Genomic DNA, 6,000 nt, shown 5'->3' with positions numbered 1-6,000 from the left:
TCAAAATCCAATTCTAGGAAAGCAAACAGACAATGTACCAAAGACTGAGACCCAGAGTGCCAATTACCAAACACAAAAACAAACATGGTAAGTTCTAATTATTAATTTAATTAGCTGGCCATTCATAAAAGTGAAAACATAACAGTTAATTCAGTGTATAATTAAGTTGATTATTCAATTATCAATAAGAAAGAAGTTTATTAGGCTACATTTGTTTGTCAAGAAATGGATAGAAAAGAAAAGAGTATTGGGAGAAGAGAAGTGTTCTAATATGGGGTATAAGGGTAGAATTGTCCGTAGGGTTTATATTGTGTTGCCCTACGGGCTTTATTCTCTTTGTACTCCATTACTCATTATTATAAATAAAGGCGGGCTGTGTCTCATAGACACAAGTCACAATTCCCAAAACCATCATGGTATCAGAGCAGGGAGAATTGACCTAGGGATTCTCGCTGCCGCCGCCATCTCTCTCCTCTTCCCTTCTCTTTCTCGCTTTCCCCTTAGCACCGCCACCATCTAACCATCGCCTTTGCGTTCCATCTCACCACTACCGCCTCACCTTGCGCCTCCCTCTCTCTCGGTCTCCCTTCTAGTGTCAGCGAGATTCAAAGAGTTCCACCTCCCTTCATCCGCCACCCCTCAGAGGTGCTGTTCTCCACCACCAAGAGCTTTTTCCCTCCTTGTTTTAATCCCCAGCCTTTATTCATGAACTAAAAAGGCTATGGTTCTTGCCCTGAGAAATTTTTTATGGAATTGTTGATGATCTAGTATTTCCCTTCAGATCTGTGGTTGATTATCCCCTTTTTTTGGAAACGATGTTGGATCTTTCTTCTGCTACATCTGGTATGGAAGGGCAAGTTTGTGGTTTTCATGACGGCATCCCTACTTTCCCTGTGTGCGTCATCCGGTTGGATGGAAGCAATTATTTGATGTGGTCTAGATCTTTTTATCTCAACATCAACTCCCACAAGTATTTGTGTCATCTCACTGGAGCAAAGGAGAAACCCACCACTACAAGTCCTAAACAAGACAAGTGGAGTTCTTCCAACTCCCGAGTGATGTCCTATCTTCTCTCCAGCATGACACCTCAACTTGCTCGTGGTTATTTCATGTTAGACACGGCTGCAAAAATTTGGAAGTATGCTCAAGAGACCTATTCACAGGTTGGGAATGATGCACAAGTCTATGAATTGCGTAAGAAACTTCATGAGACCAAGCAGAAGGAACTCAACCTATCCCAATACTACTCTAAGTTGCGGAGCTTATGGCCGGAATTGGATTTTTATGATACATTCCAGGGCTCTACCCCTGAAGATGTGATCAAGTTGAAGAAACAAGAAGATAAATTCAGGATGTATGATTTTCTTGCTAGACTTAATGTGGAGTATGATCAGCTCCGTGCCCAGGTTCTTAGCAGGGATCCGTTCCATACTTTGGAACAAGCTTACTCCCTGATCCAACTTGAGGACAGCCGTCGCTCTGCTATGCTGTCCCCCTCTTCCCAGAACCGATCGACTCCTCTGTTTGGTCTACCTGTGCAATCCAAAGGTAATTCTGCTCGCCCTAGTGATCATTCTGAATGCGATCCTATTAAATGTGATTAATGTGGGAAAGAGACACACACCTTGGAAAGTCCATGGGTGCCTCAATGCCCCTCCCAACAAGGGTCGGGGTCGTGGTCGTGGGAAACCTTCAACAAATCATATTGAGGCTACTACAGATGATTCTCCTCCGGGTACTGCCCCTTCTCCTCCTCCAAATGAGCTCACTAAGCTTCTTCATCATTTGGTAACCAATTTGGACTCCACTGGCCCTACTAGTTCCGCTTCCGCTTCTTCCACCTTGGTACCTTCGGGATTCTGCAACCCCAGATATTTCTTTTGCTGGTCTTTGTGCACCTACTATTTCCCAATCCTGGATTCTTGACTCTGGTGCCTCAGACCACATGACCGGTAAAGCTAATTTTTTCTCCATATATTCTCCATGCCCTAGTAAGGATAAAGTTTGCATCATTGATGGCTCTCTTTCCTCTATTTCTGGGAAGGGATCCATCACATGTTCTCCCACCTTGACATTAAATTCTGTTTTACATGTTCCTAATTTTACTACAAATCTCCTTTCTATTAGTCATTTCACATCCGACCTTAATTGTAAAGCGACTTTTTTTCCTTCTCATTGTCCTTTCCAGGATCTAGTAATGGGGGAAACGATTGGATCTGGTAAAGTTTATGCTGGCCTCGATTTGCTTGATGTAGATCTCACTCCTCTTAGTCATGCTCATCCAACTGTTGTTGATCCCATTGTTCCTCCTAACTTATTACTTTGGCATAGATGTTTAAGACACCCCCTGTGGGTACTTTAGTTAAAGCATTTTCTAAATTATTTTCTAAGTGTAATTTCAAAGATGTTTTTTGTGATGCTTGCATTTTAGCCGAAGCAAACACGTTCTTCTTATTCTAGTTTGAATTCTCGAAGTACTGCTCCTTTTATGTTAATCCATTTGGATGTGTGGGGCCCTGCCCGGGTTTCTTCCATTTCTGGTTATAAATTTGGTTTGTTTCCTTTATTAATTGTCATACTCATTGCACTTGGCTTTATTTGATACACCATAAAAGTGATGTTTTCAGTTGTTTTCAATCATTTCATAATTTTGTTCGTACCCAGTTTAATGCCCAGATTAAAATTCTCCGTAGTGATAATAGAAAGGAGTATACATATGGAGCATTTCAGGCATATCTTACATCTCAGGGCATTCTCCATCAAACTAGTTGTGTTGACACACCTACTCAGAATGGGGTGACTGAACGCAAGAACAGCCACTTATTGGAAGTAGCTCGCGCCTTGATGTTTGAAATGAATGTCCCACCACATTATTGTAGTGAGGTTGTTCTGACCGCTGCATATTTAATCAACATGATGCCTTCTCATGTTCTCAATTTTAGCTCTCCTATTCAGGTTCTCCAGGGCTCCAATACCTTTATGGTATTTGGCTGTGTTTGTTATGTCCGAAACCATCAACATCCTAGTAAGTTGGAGTCGTGAGGTATGAAATGCATCTTTGTTGGTTATTCTCCTACTCAGAAGGGCTACCGCTACTATTATCTGCCAAACCGTTGTATGTATGTGACTATGGATGTTGTCTTCAATGAAGCTGTTCCATATTATGCTTCGGCATCTCGTCAAGGGTGTGACTTGGTTAGTGCCGATATGCCTGATATACTTGATATGCCTATGCCTTCCCTTCCCATGCCTTCTGTCCATGGGAGTCTCTCATTCCCATCCAAGGGGAAACTCAACTTCTTGTTATTCCACCAATTGTTCATACCTACACTCGTCAACGTACTCATGGGACGCAAATAGACACTACCATAGTTGTTGCTCTAGATCCACCGGCTCCTCCTATATTGGATCCATCACCTCCAGGTAATCTTTCTCCACCATCTCCCATTCTTTCAGATCCTTCTTTAGCTTAGCCCATTGCAATCCGTAAAGGAGTTCGAGCTTGTATGCAACACCCCATTTCTCAAGTTGTTTCATATGAGCCTCTTTCACCTTCATACTGTGCCTTTGTTACGTCTTTGTCCTCTGTTTCTCTTCCTAAAAACTGGCAAGAAGCTCTTAGAGATCCAAAGTGGAAGGTAGGTATGATGGAAGAAATGCATGCTCTGGAAAAAAAATGGCACTTGGGATTTAATATTTCTTCCTTCACAAAAAAGGACAGTCAGCAGCAAGTGGATATTTGCTGTCAAACAGAATCCTATGTATTGTGGATAGATACAAGGCATGATTGGTTGACAGGGGATTTGCCTAGACCTACGGTCTTGACTACCAAGAAACTTTTTCTCATGTTGCAAAGATGAACAAGATACGAGTTCTTTTGTCATGTGCAGTCAACCTCGTATAGGAGTTGCAACAATTAGATGTGAAAAATGTTTTTCTCCATGGGGAGCTGGAAGAAGTATATCTGGACATCCCTCTTAGTTTTGCCACTCAGGAGACTCATGGGAAGGTGTGCAAACTAAAGAGTGCCTTGTATGGTCTAAAGTCCAAGGACTTGGTTCGGAAGATTTCATGGTGCAATGGTCTCATTCGGCTACACCTAGAGTAATGTTGATCACGCCCTTTTTATCAAGAGATCGGGAACCAAAATTGCTGTTCTTATCGCCTATGTGGACGCTATTGTTGTCACGGGCAGTGACACTGAAGAAATTGGTCGTCTCAAATTATATCTTGGAAAGGAATTTGAGATCGAAGACCTTGGGCCCATTAAGGTATTTTCTTGGAATTGAGATTGCCCGTTCTACCAAAGGAGTATTTCTTTCTCAACTGAAATGATTTGTTATCCGAGACTAGCATGTTAGGGTGTAAACCGTTCGATACTCTTCTTGAAAGCAAATGCTCGCCTCTCTAGTAAAACCGGTGACCCTATGGACAAAGGAAAATATCAAAGGTTGGTTGGGAAGCTGATCTAACTTTCCCATACTCGGCCGGACATAGCCTTTGTTGTCAGTGTGGTAAGCCAGTGGGGTAAGCCAGTACATGCATGACCCGTATACTTCCCATTGGGATGCTGTGATCCATATCCTATGGTATTTGAAGGTTGCCCCCGCAAAATGAATTTTGTTCTCTCCACATGATCATCTGCGAGTGGAGGCTTTTACAGACTCTGATTGGGCTTGTTGCGTCAAGAAACCTCCGATGGGGCCGCCAAGGGTAAGACCTAGGTAAAGACCTGCACAGCACAACAAACGAGCAAAGGGAGGTGAGCACCGGCCCGGGGGGCGCCAGCAAGGGATTCTCTGATGCCTAAGTTAGGTCTCTCTTAGCAAACAGATGAAACAAATAAGAGTTTCATACCTTTCAGTTGTCTCCCCCTGTAAGGGGGGTTATCTTCCTTTTCATAGGGCTTGATCCCCTTGGGGGCGTAATGTCGATGAAAAGGTCCTGATGTGACCAATGGAGAAGCCTCCTCTATTTAGGAGGCGGAGTATTTCTCTGTTTCTGATGTTGAGTCCTTTGTTGAGGTGAGGTCCCCTATAGAACATAGAGTTCCCTTTTCTTATGAGCATCGTGGGAGGCTCATAAATGTGATAGAGAGTTTGGATAATGGATGCCCTTTCCAGAGAGTGGTATTGTCCACTTGATCGCTGCTTTTGGGGGCCATTGGTATTCTTAGGCCTTCTGCAATACGGCTGCCCCTAGTGAGAGGTGATGTCTTGGGGTGTATAGAGTTGGCACTGATGGATTGATTGACCAGATAGGCACCAGCTTCTTCTTGCTTCCATGGGACGTCCCGTGGACCTTTTAGCTATGGATCTTTGGGCGGGTAACACTCTACCCAACATACTCATCTTAAGCCTTTTACCCATCCTATCCGTCATGGGTCTTCGGACGGGTGGTTCTTACCCATCGACCCTCTTTAGTTGTCTTCCCTGGTGCCATGTGCCGTGAATCTATTGGATGGTCATTATATGGTATAACAGGGCTAATTCTCTTACTGATCGAAGGTCGACTTCTGGTTACTGCACCTTTGTTGGAGGAAATTTGGTCACATGGCGGAGCAAGAAACAGATTGTTGTTGCCCGATCAAGTACTGAAACCGAGTTTCGTGCCATGTCCCATGGAATTTGTGAATTGATGTGGCTCGAAGGACTGTTGAAAGACTTGGATCTTCCTACATCATTACCTATGATGCTTTTTACTATGACAACAAGTCTTCTATTAGCATTGCCCATAATCCGGTTCAGCATGACCAAACCAAGCATGTGGAGATCGACCATCATTTCATCAAAGAGAAATTGGAACAAGGGCTGATTTGCACTCCATTTGTCAAGTCTGGAGACCAGTTGGCTGATGTTTTCACCAAAGGCTTAAGTGGTATAGTATTTTGTCCTCTTGTACGCAAGTTGGTCATGTGTGATATCCATGCTCCAACTTGAGGGGGAGTGTTGTAATACGGGGTATAAGGGTAGAATTGTCCTTAGGGTTTATATTGTGTTG

The sequence above is a fragment of the Telopea speciosissima genome, chromosome 2, assembly GCF_018873765.1.
Source record: "Telopea speciosissima isolate NSW1024214 ecotype Mountain lineage chromosome 2, Tspe_v1, whole genome shotgun sequence".
In the NCBI taxonomy this organism is placed as follows: domain Eukaryota; kingdom Viridiplantae; phylum Streptophyta; class Magnoliopsida; order Proteales; family Proteaceae; genus Telopea; species Telopea speciosissima.
Note: the sequence above shows the minus strand (reverse complement) of the source record.